Below are 17,121 nucleotides of genomic sequence, written 5' to 3' on the forward strand. Positions count from 1 at the left end.
TGGCTTCCTCAATAAAAAAGAAAAATCCTTTTTAGACATTAAAAAATTCAAAGTCCCTTATTTTTATTTTTTACCCAAAATTCATAAAGATAAATTTAATCCCCCTGGACGTCCTATTATTTCTGGTATTAATTCTATCACATCCAACTTATCCCACTATATTGATCTTTTTTTACAGAAGTACGTTTTATCCCTAGATTCTCATTTAAAGGATTCTACACATTTAATTACAATATTGAGAGAATTACCCCCTCTTCCAGGCTGTCTTCTTATTACACTCAATATAAGCTCTCTTTATTCCAATATCACACATGTATTGGGTTTACAGGCAATTAAAATATTCCTAGATGAGGACCCTAACTTACAAGATCCTCAAAAAAACTTTTTATTGAGGGGTATAACTTTCATTCTTGAGAACAATGTATTTTCTTTTGAGGGGGTGATGTATCGGCAGCTGAGGGGCTGCGCGATGGGGACGAGGTTTGCCCCCAGTTATGCAAATCTATATATGGGGGCATTCGAGTCTATCCACATCGCGCAATCCCTCGGCGCCGATAAACCCATCGTTATGTACCGCCGCTTTATAGATGATCTGTTTATCATATGGAGGGGAAATACTGTGGAGGCTGCCAAATTTATTGATGAATTAAACTCTAACGACTGGGGTCTTTCCTTTACCTCTACCATATCTGAGAGTAATATTCAATATCTTGACCTTCAGATAAATATAGACAATTCGGGTAAAATATCCACATCTACCCACTTTAAGGAAGTGGATGTAAATAGCTATCTTGAATTTGACAGTGGCCATCTACCCAGCTGGATTAGAAATATTCCATATGGTCAATATTGGCGTGTCAGAAAAAATTGTACACATGATTCGGATTTTTTTCTGGAATCTAAGGTTTTACAAAAACGTTTTAGAGCTAAGGGATACCCCCGGAAATTATTAGAGGATGCTTTCTCCAAAACTAGATCCCTATCACAGAACCTGTGTATCAACAAATCCAAGAATACCAGCCAAGAGCCAAACAACGATTTCAGTTTAAATCTGATTACTACTTATGGTAAACCTACGCAAGTGTTATCCAGTTTATTAAAAAAATACTGGTTCATTTTAAGTAATGATCCAATATTAACTGGTCATTTACCGGAATTTCCTCATGTCATATATCGGAGGAGTAAAAATCTAGGAAACTATATAGCCCCTAGCAATACAACAATTGGTAGAAGACCGAACCATTCAGCTCCTATTAGCAATAATGGATGTTATAAATGTAATGTCCCTAAATGCTTATGCTGTCAATCCATTGATAACGGAGGCAAAACATTCGTCTCTGCGGTCACTGGAGAGATATATCCCATTCGCTTTAGACTTACATGTCAGTCCTCATATGTGATCTATCTGCTCCAGTGCACCTGCGGCCTGCAATACATTGGCCGCACTATCCAGGAAATACACTCCAGACTAAATAAACATCGCCAAAACATTAGAAACGGCTTTCCCCTACATAGCGTTTCTAATCATTTCTTAAAAGAACATCAAAAAAATCCTAATAACCTAAAACTAACTATCATTGATCATATAGTTGATACACACCCTGATAGACTAAATCGTCTCATTACACGTGAAAATTATTGGATTTTCAAAATGGGAACCTTGTCTCCTGAAGGTTTGAACCTTAATATAGAGAAGACAACTTTTTAAATAATTGTTTTCATATTTTAGCAAATTTATTATATATATCTTTTATATGGAGGAGGAGGGGGGAGGAGAGAGAGAAGGAGGGAAGAGGGGAAAGGAGAGAGGGAGGGGAGGAGGGAGGAGAGAGAGAAAGGAGAAAAAATTTAAAGAAAAATTTTTTATTTTTTTTTTTTTTTTTTTTTGGGGGGGAGATTTTTTTTGGAATTTTTTTATTTTTATTTTTTTTTTCTCTTTCCTTTCTTCGTCTACTTTTCCTAATTACAATGATAGAAACTGATTGTAATTTTATAACTTTATGCATTGTTTTATGTTGTATGTAAAAATTATTATTATTATTATTTTTTTATATAATCTAAAATATAGGGTGGTAGATGACAATATATCCTATGAAGTATTAAGATTATAGGATTTACAAGTTTTTTTTTTTTTTACAGCGAATCCTTTTTATAAGAACCCTATATGCTTCATTAGGCATTATTTTATAACAATCCTTTTTACTCTATTGAGCATATATGAACTCAAGGGGTTAATATAGAGGTATTACTCTGTATCTGGCCCCGCCCCTTTTAAGTAATTGTATACCTAGTCAAATGTATATAAGGATCAATTGTTTTGCTGCTTGTCACACCTGATGAAGGTGGTTGTGTCCACCGAAACGCGTTGTGTGTGTATTAATAAATCAGTCCTTTTAATATTTTTGCCCTGTTATTGGCGCTCTGGAACCGCTATTCATATTCACTGATTGTCCTTTTCCCCCTGTTGGGGTGCAGTAGAGCTGCCTTTAATCTATTGTTTTTTCACCTGTGGGAGCAATTTAATTAAAATTACTACCCTGGTTTTCCAAGCTGCGCTGCCTTAACCCCTCTGGAACGCTGCCGGGGGTATTGGTGAAGCTGGGCGTCTATCTCGGCATTACATGCTACTAACCTGACCACGTGATATACCACCAAGAGATCAGGATCTGTGAACGCCGCTGGAAATAGATGACAGCCACCAACAGAGCGGAGCTTGTGGAGCTTTACACTGGGGTTGTGCAGAGTTGCACAACTTCATAAGGTTAGTAGCCATCCCCACACCCCTCTACAAATTGCAATACTGAGTCACCCATTGCGCCTTGTTCTCTCCTCTCTTTACATTCCCTTTCCACTAATTTCTTTGGCCCTTCTGCTTGTAGCTGTGCGGTGGCCCTCGTCCCTGAGTGCAATGTCTTTGTGCTCACCCGTATGGCAGGAAGCTCGGGCCTTGCTGATGCATCGCTCCCACCTGGTGGTGCTGGGCCCTGTGGTGCTGCTGAGCCTCCAGGCATCTGCTGGGGCCAGGAGACCTGCAGTCTCCTGCCCTCCAGTTTCTGCTGCTGGGCCTTCAGTGCCCCACAGCCTCGGACTCCCGTGTCCGGTTCCTCTGTGTTGGTTCCTTCTGGGGTGAACTGCCGCGCAGCTCCACTCCCCAGCTCCTCTCTCGTCGACGTCCTCACTTCAACTGCTCACACTAAGTCTAACTAACCCCGCCCCCAGATCCCAGTTGCCAAGGGGAGGGACTCCCCTTGCTGGTCTGGAGCCAGGACATTGTTGCATGCTTAGCAAAACCTAATTAGGGGACCCCTGCTTACTTCCAGACATGGCATCAACTCTTGTGAGGGAGGCAATGCCACTGTGGCAACCAGACCCCTGGGGTGCCACTTATACAGTACAGACCAAAAGTTTGGACACACCTTCTCATTTAAAGATTTTTCTGTATTTTCATAACTATGAAAATTGTACATTCACACTGAAGGCATCAAAACTATGAATTAACACATGTGGAATTATATACTTAACAAAAAAGTGTGAAACAACTGAAAATATGTCTTATATTCTAGGTTCTTCAGAGTAACCACCTTTTACTTTGATGATTGCTTTGCACACTCTTGGCATTCTCTTGATGAGCTTCAAGAGGTAGTCACCGGAAATGGTTTTCACTTCACAGGTGTGCCCTGTCAGGTTTAATAAGTGGGATTTCATGCCTTATAAATGGGGTTGGGACCATCAGTTGTGTTGTGCAGAAGTCAGGTGGATACACAGCTGATAGTCCCACTGAATAGACTGTTAGAATTTGTATTATGGCAAGAAAAAAGCAGCTAAGTAAAGAAAAACAAGTGGCCATCATTACTTTAAGAAATGAAGGTCAGTCAGTACGAAAAATTGGGAAAACTTTGAAATTGTCCCCAAGTGCAGTTGCAAAAACCATCAAGCGCTAGAAAGAAACTGGCTCACATGAGGACCGCCCCAGGAAAGGAAAACCAAGAGTCACCTCTGCATCTGAGGATAAGTTTATCCGAGTCACCAGCCTCAGAAATCGCAGGTTAACAGCAGCTCAGATTAGAGACCAGGTCAATGCCACACAGAGTTCTAGCAGCAGACACATCTCATTAACAACTGTTAAGAGGAGACTTTGTGCACCAGGCCTTCATGGTAAAATAGCTGCTAGGAAACCACTGCTAAGCACAGGCAACAAGCAGAAGAGTCTTGTTTGGGCTAAAGAACACAAGGAATGGACATTAGACCATTGCAAATCTGTGCTTTGGTCTGATGAGTCCAAATTTGAGATCTTTGGTTCCAAACACCGTGTCTTTGTGCGACGCAGAAAAGGTGAATGGATGGACTCTACATGCCTGTTTCCCACCATGACGCATGGAGGATGAGGTGTGATGATGTGAGGGTGCTTTGCTGGTGACACTGTTGGGGATTTATTCAAAATTGAAGGCATACTGAACCATCATGGCTACCACAGCATCTTGCAGCGGCATGCTATTCCATCCGGTTTGCATTTAGTTGGACCATCATTTATTTTTCAACAGGACAATGACCCCAAACACATCTCCAGGCTGTGCAAGGGCTATTTGACCAAGAGGGAGAGTGATGGGGCCTCCACAGTCGCCAGACCTGAACCCAATCGAGATGGTTTGGGGTGAGCTGGACCGCAGAATGAAAGCAAAAGGGCCAACAAGTGCTAAGCATCTCTGAGAACTCCTTCAAGATTGTTGGAAGATCATTTCCGGTGACTACCTCTTGAAGCTCATCAAGAGAATGCCAAGAGTGTGCAAAGCAGTCATCAAAGCAAAAGGTGGCTACTTTGAAGAACCTAGAATATAAGACATATTTTCAGTAGTTTCACACTTTTTTGCTAAGTATATAATTCCACATGTGTTAATTCATAGTTTTGATGCCTTCAGTGTGAATGTACAATTTTCATAGTCAAGAAAATACAGAAAAATCTTTAAATGAGAAGGTGTGTCCAAACTTTTGGTCTGTACTGTATATATACATATATATATATATATATATATATATATATATATATATACACACTGCTCAAAAAAATAAAGAGAACACTCAAATAACACATCCTAGATCTGAATGAATAAAATATTCTCATTAAATACTTTGTTCTGTACGAAGTTGAATGTGCTGACAACAAAATTACACAAAAATCATCAATGGAAATCAAATTTATTAACCAATGGAGGCCTGGATTTGGAGTCACCCCCAAAATTAAAGTGCAGAAACACACTATAGACTGATCCAACTTTGATGTAATGTCCTTAAAACAAGTCAAAATGAAGCTCAGTATTGTGTGTGGCCTCCACATGGCTGTATGACCTCCCTACAACGCCTGGGCATGCTCCTGATGAGGTTGCAGATGGTCTCCTGTGGGATCTCCTCCCAAACCTGGACTAAAGCATCCGCCTACTCCTGGACAGTCTGTGGTGCTACGTGACGTTGGTGAATGGAGCGAGACATGATGTCCCAGATGTGCTCAATCGGATTCAGGTCTGGGAAATGGGCGAGCCAGTCCATAGCTTCAATGCCTTCATCTTGCAGGAACTGCTGATACACTCCAACCACATGAGGTCTGGCATTGTCCTGCATTAGGAGGAACCTAGGGCCAACCGCACCAGCATATGGTCTCACAAGGGGTCTGAGGATCTCATCTCGGTACCTAATGGCAGTCAGGCTACCTCTGTCGAGCACATGGAGGGCTGTGCGGCCCTCCAAAGAAATGCCACCCACACCATTACTGACCCACTGCCAAACCGGTCAGGCTGAAGGATGTTGCAGGCAGCAGATCGCTCTCCACGGCGTCTCCAGACTCTGTCACGTCTGTCACTTGTGCTCAGTGTGAACCTGCTTTCAGCTGTGAAGAGCACAGGGCGCAGGTGGCAACTTTGCCAATCCTGGTGTTCTGTGGCAAATACCAAGCGTCCTGCACGGTGTTGGGCTGTGAGCACAACCCCCATCTGTGGACGTCGGGCCCTCATACCACACTCACGGAGTCGGTTTGTAACCATTTGTGCTGACACATGCACATTTGGGGCCTGCTGGAGGTCATTTTGCAGGGCTCTGGCAGTGCTCCTCCTGTTCCTCCTTGTACAAAGGTGGAGGTAGCGGTCCTGCTGCTGGGTTGTTGCCCTCCTATGGCCTCCTCCACGTCTCCTGGTGTACAGGCCGGTTTCTTGGTAGCGCCTCCAGCCTCTGGACACTACGCTGACAGACCCAGCAAACATTCTTGCCACAGCTTGCATTGATGTGCCATCCTGGATGAGTTGCTCTACCTGAGCAACTTCTGTGGGTTGCAGAGTCCGTCTCATGCAACCACGAGTGTGAAAGCACAACCAACATTCAAAAGTGACCAAAACATCAGCCAGAAAGCATTGGTACTGAGATGTGGTCTGTGGTCCCCACCTGCAGAACCACTCCTTTATTGAGGGTGTCTTGATAATTGCCAATAATTTCCTTCTATTGTCTATTCCATTTGCACAACATCATGTGAAATTGATTGTCAATCAGTGTTGCTTCCTAAGTGGACAGTTTGATTTCACAGAAGTTTGATTTACTTGGAGTCATATTCTGTTGTTTAAGTGTTCCTTTTATTTTTTTGAGCAGTGTATATTCTGACAGAGTCACTGGTGTTATATGCGAGGGGAGGTATGTGTCAGTCCGGCTGCTAGCCTGTGTGAACTGAAACCTACAAACTTTCCTCCTGCATGTTATATGTTGGGAGTTAACTCACCTAAAGGGTGTGGTTTTATGTGCATGGCAAAGAGGTTGGGAAGTCATTCACCCTACCTCCCTTCAGGGTGTGGCTGAGCAAGCTTAAATGCTCAGTCACTAATTTTGTTCTGTTGTTGTGTCTGGAGAGGCAAGGTCTCCTGACTGGACAGCTGGATAGCTCAGGAAGGAGCTGAAGGCAGGGCTACAACATGTGTGGGTGAACCCCACACTCATACTGGACTGTGCTATCATTTATCTTCTATTTTGTTGTTTTGCCAGTAAGGGCATGTTTATTTTGCTGGAGCTGATTCCATACAATAAAGCCTACAGAGAAAATCCAGCTCCTGAGTCTACTTCCAAAAGTGGCCGAGTGAGTCATCTTACCACAGTTGGTGCGATAGTGCATGCAAGATTCCAGGAACATGTGTACCTGCTACAGAGACCGATGGATGTACTGGATGAAGGCTGCCAGCCAGCAGGAGACATCCGACAGCATGGAAGAACTAATTAAGCACCTGGTGAAGAGCCAGAAGATCATGCAGCAGCATCTGCAGAGCCAACAGAGCATGCAGCAGAGCCAGCAAAGCATGCAACAGCAGCACCGTGAGCAGCTACAGCAGCAACAAGAGACCACTAAGCTGTTGATGCAACAGGTTCAGCTCCAGAAACAGCAGCAACAGGATCAGCATCGTCAACAGCAGTAGCAGATCAAGTTACTTGCAGAGGCTATCCGTGGCAAGGCGATGGCTCAGACAAGTCCAGGTGATAATGCCTACATCAGGAAGACGATAAGGAGAGCATTACGGAAGATAACCTCGGCAGATGATGTTGAGGCATTCCTGACTGTTTTTGAGAGGGTGGCAGAACGAGATAGATTGCCGCTGGAGCAGTGGGCGGAGGTTCTGGTGCCATATTTGACCGAGAAGCTGCAGAAAGCCTATTATGATCTGACTTTACAGGATGCAAAGGAATATGCCAAATTAAAAACTGAGATTTTGGCACGCTCAGGAGTGACTATATCTGTCAGAGCGCAAAGGGTCCACCACTGGGCGTATACTGGCGACAAAACTCCACGCTCAAAGATGTTCGACTTGCTGCATCTAGTCCAGAAGTGGCTGCAGCCAGAGTCTTCTTCTACTGCCCAGATGGTTGAGCATATGGTGATGGACAGGTTCATCCATTCCCTACCCAGGCCGGTGCAGACTTGGGTTGCCCAGGGCGACCCATGGAACGCAGACTACCTCGTGGGCCTGGTAGAGAGGTACCAAGTGGTCGAAAAATCCCTAGGGTAACCCGACATAGTCACCTCTCTGTACTGGAGTGCCCAAAAGGGGGCGGGTTCACCACGGAAGGGGTTCAGAGCCATAACTGGGGCCAACTTCCACTGTAGATGCCGTAAGGACTGTAGTTAAGGATGTGATCTGTTGGCAGTGTCACAATTCAGGACACGTAGCCGGCCAGTGTCATACATCTGCTGAGCCAATGGACTGCAGCCTAGGCAGACGATGTTCATATTATGCTTACCCAGCCTGCAGTGTGGATTGTCAATCCAGAGAGGGACCACAGGCATGTGCCGTCTCTGTTAATGGAGTGATGGTTCTGGGGCTGTTGGACTCCGGGAGTCTGTTAACCTTAATCATTGTCACCCTTCCTCACCAGCTGATCCCTACCAAATCTGTGGGCGTCCACAGCATACAGTACATGGGGATGCCAAGAACTACCTGGTGGCCAGAGTGACAGTCTTAACAGACTGTTCCACCCAATCCCACGAGGTCGGGGTGGTCAAGGACCTGATACATCATATTGGGGCGTGATTTTCCCATGTTTTGGGACTTTTGAGGGAAAGGATCCAGACTGAGTCATGTGGACAAAAGCCAGGACCCGAGAGAAATACCCTGGTCGACATCGGAAGTGGATGAGTTCCCACTGTGTGTCCTTGCCGGTGACGAAGACTAGACTGTCACCGAGGTGGCCAACCTCCCTGAATTAGAGATGCCCGGAGAGAACTTTGGGTCAGCTCAAGTTTGGGACTTGACCTTGAAAGGGGCGTGGGTCAATGTTACTATAAGTAATGGTGTTTCTCAAGAGCCAGGGGCGGACACCAGGTACCCACACTTTGCAGTTAAGGGGGAGCTATTATACCGGGTGACTAAACTAAAAGGTGAAGAGGTAGTGGAACAGCTGTTAGTTCCAGGGCCATACCGTCGGAGGGTAATAGACATGGCCCACTCACATATTCTGGGGGGACACCTAGGGGTTGAGAAAACCCAGGAGAGAATACTGAGGAGGTTCTATTGGCCAGGATGTTACCGAAAAATTTTAAACTATTGTAGGTCCTGCCCCACCTGCCAGATAACTGCGCCCACCTCCCACCTCCCACTTTCATAGTCCCTTAGTTCCACTACCTGTGATAGAGGTTCCCTTTGAGAGGATTGCCATGGACCTCGTGAGTCCCTTAGTTAATTCGACCCAGGGCCACCAATATTTCCTGGTGGTCATGGACTATGCGTCCCGGTACCCTGAAGCGGTACCCCTAAGGAACTCATCCAGTAAAAGTATAGCCCGAGAGCTAGTCCATATTTTTGCTCAGACAGGTCTGCCAAAAGAGATTTTGACAGACCAAGGAGCCCTCCTCATGAGCAAAGTGATGAAGGAGCTATGAAGAGTCCTTCAGATTGCCAAGATTCGGACCTCAGTTTACCATCCGCAGATGGACAGGCTAGTGGAACTCTTCAACAAGACCTTAAAGGCGATGCTCTGGAAATTCATTGAAAAGGATGGGCGAGACTGGGACTACCTGCTCCCATTTCTACTTTTCTCAATCAGAGAAGTTCCTCAAGCCTCTGGCTTCTCTCCATTTGAGCTCCAGTATGGACGGCATTCAAGAGACATCGCCAAGGAAACCTGGGAGGCCAAGGTCACGCCCCACCGGAGCATCATCAAACATGTTGCCCAGTTACAGGAGAGAATGGCGAAGATGATGCCCATCGTGAAGAAACATCTCATCCAGACGCAGGAAGCCCAGCCTGGCCGAAGAAAGCCACACCAGGTGTACCATGTAAACCTGCTCAAGCCGTGGCGATATCGAGAAAGCATGGGAACTCTTTGCCTGGGATCCACTCCCGAAGCCCAGGTGGAAGATGTCTTGATAGCGGAGACCCTTTAGCCAGCCCAGAACTGCTCCAGCAGAATTGGGACCTGTTCTCAGAGTTGCCGGGGCATACCCTGGGGGTAGAACATAACTTGCTAACAGAGTGGCATGTAAGGGTGAACCTGAAGCCGTACAGGATTCCTGAAGCACTCCGGGAGGTGATCTTGGCTGAGGTGAAGAGGATGTTGAACCTCGGTGTGATAGACGAGTCAAAGAATGGATGGTCGAGCCCCATCATCCTCGTGACAAAACCCAACGGAGAGTGGAGGTTTTGTAATGTCTACCGCCGGCTGAATGAGGTGTCCAAGTGCGACGCATACCCAATGCCCCGCGTCGATGAGTTCATCGAGAGGCTGGGACCGGCGAGGTATATTACCACCACCCTCGACCTGACGAAGGGCTATTGGCAGATCCCCATGTCCTAGACGGCCAAGGAGAAGACGGCTTTCTCGACACCTGATGGTTGCTTTCAATACACTCGGATGCCGATCGGACTACAGGGGGCCCCAGCCACCTTCCAGAGGGCTATGGATCGGATCCTAGCCCCACATAAGAAGTATGCCGCAGCCTTCCTTGATGACATTGTAGTTTTTAGCCCAGACTGGGCTAGTCAACTACCTAAACTACAGGCCATTCTGAATGCTCTGAGGGAGGCAGGATTTACTATAAATCTGAGAAAATGTGCTGTTGGAAAAGAGGAAGGCGAGTGCTTGGGCTATGTCGTTGAGAGAGGCGAAATAAAGCCACAAGTCAATAAAGTGGAGGCAATCCAGACCTGGCCGCAACCACTCTCTAAGATGCAAGTGAGAGTGTTCCTGGGAATGGTGGGATATTACCTGCAGTTTATCCCAAATTTTGCCATGATAGCAGCGTCACTTACGGATCTCCTAAAAGGCACCAGATCAATCATGGTAAAGTGGACAAAGGAAACAGAGACGGCGTTTCAGTAGATAAAGCTAGCACTGTGTAACAGCCGGTCCTGGTCACAACAGATTTTAAGAAGGAATTCGTGGTCCAGTATTCGCGCTTCAGAAGTTGGCCTAGGAGCCGTACCCTCTCACGAGATAAATGGGGTACAACATCCCATCCTCTATCTAAGTCAGAAGGTCTCGTCCTGCGAGAAAAACTACTCAGTATTAGAAAAGGAGCACTTAGCCATAAAATGAGCCATAGATACACTAAGATATTGCCTACTAGGCAGGACGTCCAAACTGGTATCAGGCCATGCCCCTTTGAGATGGTTGAGGGAAAAGAGGGATAAAAATGCTCTGGTAACTAGATGGTTGTTAGGTCTCCAGCACTTTAATTTTCATGTGGAGCATGGGCCTGGGAAGTTACACAGGAACGCTGATGCCCTCTCTAGAATTTCCTGTTTGGTATCTGAAGGTGCCCAAATCCTTGGCTTTGGGTAGAGGGGAGGAATATGTGACAGAGTCACTGGTGTTATATGCGAGGGGAGGTATGTGTCACTCCGGCTGCTAGCCTGTGTGAACTGAAACCTACAAACTTTCCTCCAGCATGTTATATGTTTGGAGTTAACTCACTTAAAGGGTGTGGTTTTATGTGAATGGCAAAGAGGGTGGGAAGTCATTCATCCTACCTCCCCTCAGGGTGTGGCTGAGCAAGCTTAAATGCTCAGTCACTATATTTTTTTCTGTTGTTGTGTTTGGAGAGGCAAGGTCTCCTGACTGGACAGCCATAGCTCAGGAAGGAGCTGAAGGCTGGGCTACAACCTGTGTGGGCGAATCCCACACCCCTATGGACAGTTCTATCTTTTATCTTTTGTTTGGTGGTTTTCGCAGTAAGGCCATGTTTATTTTGCTGGAGCTGCAGGGCTTTATGCAGCTCCAGAGAAAGCCCGATTCCTAAGTCTACTTCTGAAAGCGGCCAAGTGAGTCGTCTTACCACAGTATATACATATATATACAATGAAAGACACTTAGAACAAAAAGTCCTTGTGTGAGAACTCTGTCCCTTCTCTGTTAATGGAGTTTTCAATTTCACTTTTAAAATTTCTGTTTTTTATTTTCTTTGTCTGGTGATTTTGATCCCAATTAGAGTTTTATTTTATCAGTTCTTCTTTATTTTACTTTTTTTTCTAGATTTACGGATTTAAAACCACATACTGTAGAATAAAAAATGAGAAAAGCTCATCCACACCTGTCAATCGCCAGAGAAGACAGTGATAGTTGTAACCAGAAGGTGCTTAAATTAGCTGGTGGAGCACAGCACAGCAGTAATCAACAAAAAGGGAAGATATTCAGCACAACCACCCGGAAAGAATTATTAAAAATGGCTTTATTTAGTCCATTAAAAACAAAGAAAAATAGGGGAGAGATTAAAAACTGATACTGTGATTAAGAGTGCTGAGTGCACATGTCAGTTTTTAATCTCTCCCCTATTTTTCTTTGTTTTTAATTGACTAAATAAAGCTATTTTTATTAATCCTTACCGGATGGATGTGTTGAATAGCTTTCCTTTTTGCAGACCACATATTGTAGTATTGTTGGCATCTAGTGGCAACATAAGAGTATACACTTCAAAGTCAATAAAAAATGTTATTTTAGGTTGCCAAATCTAGAAAACTATTAAACCAGTTATTGTTAGAAAAATATTTTCCCAAAAAAAGCTTTGTATTTTATTTTTTCTGTCTCTTTTTTGAGATATACGCAAATAGCAGTGGTTGTTGTTAATGCTCAGTATAGTGATATACAGTGAGTGAAATACGCATTGAACGCGTCACCATTTATTTAAATAAATACATTTCTAAAGGTGCTATTGACATGAAATTCTCACCAGATGTCGGTAACAACCCATCCAATCCACACAGACAAAGAAATCATCCATAGATATCCATAAACTAAGTTATGTGTAATAGCAAGAAATAAAAAAGTATTGGACACATGAAGAAAGAGAAGTGCAAAAAGCCATGGAAAGTCATGACACCAGCAGAAATCTATCAGTAATTAGAAAGCAATCCTGCCACTTACCAAGGTGCCACACAAGAAACATCTCATGATGGGTAAAACCCGTGAGCTATCTCACATTATTGTTCCAAAATATAGCATTGGTTACTACTTATTCTTATTTGACCCGCTGTGTATATGTACAGTCCTGCTCATCGTTATTGGCACCCCTTCATTTTTTTCATAGACTGTACAATATCTTCAGAAACAAATGGAAATTACCAAAGTTATATCGTCAGGATTTTTTAATTAGTGGTCCAAAGTAATACAACAATAAAACATTGTTTTTCAACTTCCATGTTGCAATTTCAAAGAAGAAACAGAATAAACAGCATGTGCAGCAATAAAGGCACCCCTAATTAATACTTGGTTGCACACCCTTTGGTATTGCTGACAGCCTCCAAACGTTTTTTGCAGCCAATTATAAGATTCTTGCTCTTCTCAGCTGGAATTTTCTCCCACTTTTCCTTTGCAGTTTGTTCAAGCTCTTGAATGTTTGCAGGGTTCTTTTTACCAATAGCAGATTTTAGCTCAGTCCAAAGATTTTCAATGGGATTGAGGTCTATAATCTCTTGATATTTCTCGGATTTCATGATTCCTGTAATACAGTCAAGGCCTCCAGTATCCGATACAGCAAAGCAACCCCACAGCATTATGGATCCAAAACCATGCTTAACTGTTGGTAAGGTTTTCTTTTTCTTATAAGCTTCACTGCGCCTTCTGTAAACTAACTGTTCCTGTTATGATACTGGCATACTACTGCTGGAAACCAGTGGCCGAAGGAGCACAAGCAGGAACAGCAAGTGGTAGTAAAAGTTCTTGGAGATAGCAAGGAGTTGTAGGAAACAATCCGTAGATGAATAGAACAGTCTGGATAAGAATGTTCAAGAGCTGGAGACTGAACCTAGGCTAACAGCTAGACACAATACTCAAGCAATGAGTGGGAGATCCATGCAACTTTAAGTAGGCCAATACAGGAAACAAGATGGATTCCATAGATTCAGAATCCACCATCTAGGTGAAGGGCAACTGCAAAACACAACAGTATCCTCCAGTGGCAAGGAGTGAAACTGCAGCATAATATTAAGATGAACAATAGCACCCACTAGTGGTCAAACTGTAGAAGGGCAACAGAAATCCTGACAGTTGCATTGCATTGCCAAAAAGTTCTATTTTTGTTTCATCTGTCCACAGAACATTTTCCCAGAAGAATTGTAGTTTTTCAAGGTACTCTTTGTCAAAGGTCAGTCGTTCGTTTTTATGTCTATTCTTCAGCAATGGTTTCTTCATTGGCCTTCACTCATAAAGCTCTGCTTGGTTTAGTGTTTACTTGTTGAAACCATGACCCCAAACTGTTTCAGGTTGACCTTCAGGTCTTTGGATGTTTGACGTGGTGTTTTTCCTACCATTCGCACCAACCTTCAAAGACATCTCTTGTCAATTTTCCTCTTTCCCCCATGTCTAGGGAGGCTCTTGATGGTTCCCTGCTCGGCAAACTTCTTAATAACATTGCGCACTGTTGAAACTGGGATACCAAGGTCTTTGGAAATGGCCTTATACCCTTTGGAAGTCTTTTGTTTGCTAATAATAGCAGTACTGATGTCCTCAGACAGCTCCTTTTGTCTTCACCATTGTGACAAAGGAACAGGGCCTACCATGTGGCTTTTTAAAACACTGAAGTCCTCATTCATTGGCTAATTCATGTCACATAGGCACAGACAATTAATCACAGGAGAATCTCTTATGTGATTTACCACATGCGAGGCAAAATGTGTTTCCATACTAAATTAATGTAAAGGGTGCCAATGCCAGTGTCACAGCAAGCTTGAGGTTTTTCTATTTTTCCCTTCCATTGTTTTTTGTTTTAAATTATTGTTTATCATTTGCTCTTTCGTATTTAACATGAGTTCTCTATACCAAAAAAGAACTTTCACTTGCTTCATTTTTTTCAGGAGATATTCCACAATGTGTACTTAAACTTCATGGGTGCCAATAACAATGAACATGACTGTATATAAATATATATTTTCACATGGTATAAATGCTGATATATCCTGTCCCTGCACCTCTCCATTTTTGATTTATGACCCCTTCTTCCCGGTATGTAAATCTAGTTTTTCTAGCACCGTGGGTGTGGTCCTCAACAACACTTTTTCATAGGCATACTCGCTCATCAATATTGTTAACATTGGCTTCTCTGCAGGCTCGGATTGCTAATCTGCCCTACCGGGCACTTTCCCAGTGGGCCGCTGTGTGGCACTTCTTGGGGGGCCGCCAGTCCATTTTTATGGCTGCCAGCCCCTTTAATTTTCCGGGTGCCTGCCATGGTGGCTTGGCATCACCGGGGGCAGGGCGCACTCAGCGTTCATCATTTGAACGCTGCGACACACACAGGTGGATGGATGCCAGGAATGCGCAGACTCTGCTATGTGTCAGCGCGTTCTGTGAGCAGAGAGCACTCGCTCTGCTCTCCCACCCTTGGCCTCAGCAACACAGCAGCCGCAGCCCCACCAGAGCAGCAGGGAGCAAGGTAGGTGAGTATCTTTTTTTTTTTATAATCAAACAGTACTATATGGGGGCCATCATGTGGGAGAGCCATCATGTGTGTGGGGGCCATCATGTGTGTGGGGGCCATCATGTGTGGGGGGAGCCATCATGTGTGGTGGGCCATCATGTGTGGGGTGTAACATACCTGGCGGTGTCCTTGCATAGTGGTCCATCTCCCACTGTGCAAGAGTGCCCACTTGATCTCCAGTCCAGACTGCCACTCTGGCTTCTTTCCATGTTGTCTGCTTTGCTTTGCTCTTGCTGCTTAGGGCGACGCCCGCTGAACTTCCTGTTTCTTGTAGCTGCTGCTGACACTCCCCTGATGCGTCCTCAGCCTATTGCTGTCTGTCACCTGATATTTAACCCAGCTCCTCCTTGGAATCCTGGCCTGAGAATCTTGTTCTGTCAGTTGGCTTCTTGTCACTGATGTGCCAGGTCCTGTCTATGTTTCCTGCCTTGCGGTATCAGTTCCCGTGTCTGAACTGTGTCCTGTCTGTGTACTCTAGCCAGCTGTCTGTCTGCCTTCCTGGAGGCTGTATTTCCAGGCCTGTCTGAACATGCTCCTAGCCTGTTCGTCTCGCCCTCTGGGGGCCGCATACCCAGACTCGCTCCTGTATTTGTTGCAGTACAATTCCTGTCTGAACTGTCTCCTAGCTTCCTACCTGTTTTGTCTTTATGTCCGTTTGTTCCCTTTTTCTGCAGTGTCTGAACCAGCACTTGGCTTTACCTAGGCTCGTTCCTGCATTTTGTTGCAGTAACTGTTCTTGTCTGAACTGTCTCCTAGCTTCTTACCTGTTTTGTCTTTATGTCCGTTTGTTCCCTTTTTCTGCAGTGTCTGAACCAGCACTTGGCTTTACCTAGGCTCGTTCTTGCATTTTGTTGCAGTAACTGTTCTTGTCTGAACTGTCTCCTAGCTTCTTACCTGTTTTGTTTTTATGTCCGTTTGCTCCCTTTTTCTGTAGAGTCTGAACCTGCACCTAACTTCTACTCGTTGTCATTATACTTCCGTTTGTGAGTTGGAGTCATTTCGCTGCTTCTTTGCAAGTACCTTGTGCATATCTGGTTCTGCCTTTCTTTTCCAGTCTGTTCCGTGTGAACAGAGCTCTGTCCCCTTTGCTTTGTCTTTGTTTACCTCTTCGGCGATTTATCTCAGCCTTGTCCACCGCGTCTGCGGTTTCGCTCTGCTCAGCCTTGTCCACCGCGTCTGCGGTTTCACTCTGCTCAGCCTTGTCCACCACGTCTGCAGTTTCGCTCTGCTCTGCCTTGTCCACCGCGTCTGCGGTTTCGCTTTGCTCATCCTTGTCCACCGCGTCTGCGGTTTCGCTTTGCTCATCCTTGTCCACCGCGTCCGCGGTTTCGCTTTGCTCAGCCTTGTCCACCGCGTCTGCGGTTTTGCTCTGCTCAGCCTTGTCTACCGCGTCTGCGGTTTTGCTCTGCTCAGCCTTGTCTACCGCGTCTGCGGTTTCGCTCTGCTCAGCCTTGTCTACCGCGTCTGCGGTTTCGCTCTGCTCAGCCTTGTCTACCGCGTCTGCGGTTCTGCTCTGCTCAGCCTTGCCTACCGCATCTGCGGTTTTGCTCTGCTCAGCTTTGTCCACTGCATCTGCGGTTTCGCTCTGCTCAGCCTTGTCTACCGCGTCTGCGGTTTCGCTCTGCTCAGCCTTGTCTACCGCACCTGCGGTTTCGCTTTACTCTGTTTGATTACTGCATCTGCGGCTCTGAACT

The sequence above is a fragment of the Phyllobates terribilis genome, unplaced genomic scaffold (assembly GCF_046119375.1).
Source record: "Phyllobates terribilis strain yellow unplaced genomic scaffold, ASM4611937v1 Scaffold_9__5_contigs__length_417890890, whole genome shotgun sequence".
NCBI lineage: Eukaryota > Metazoa > Chordata > Amphibia > Anura > Dendrobatidae > Phyllobates > Phyllobates terribilis.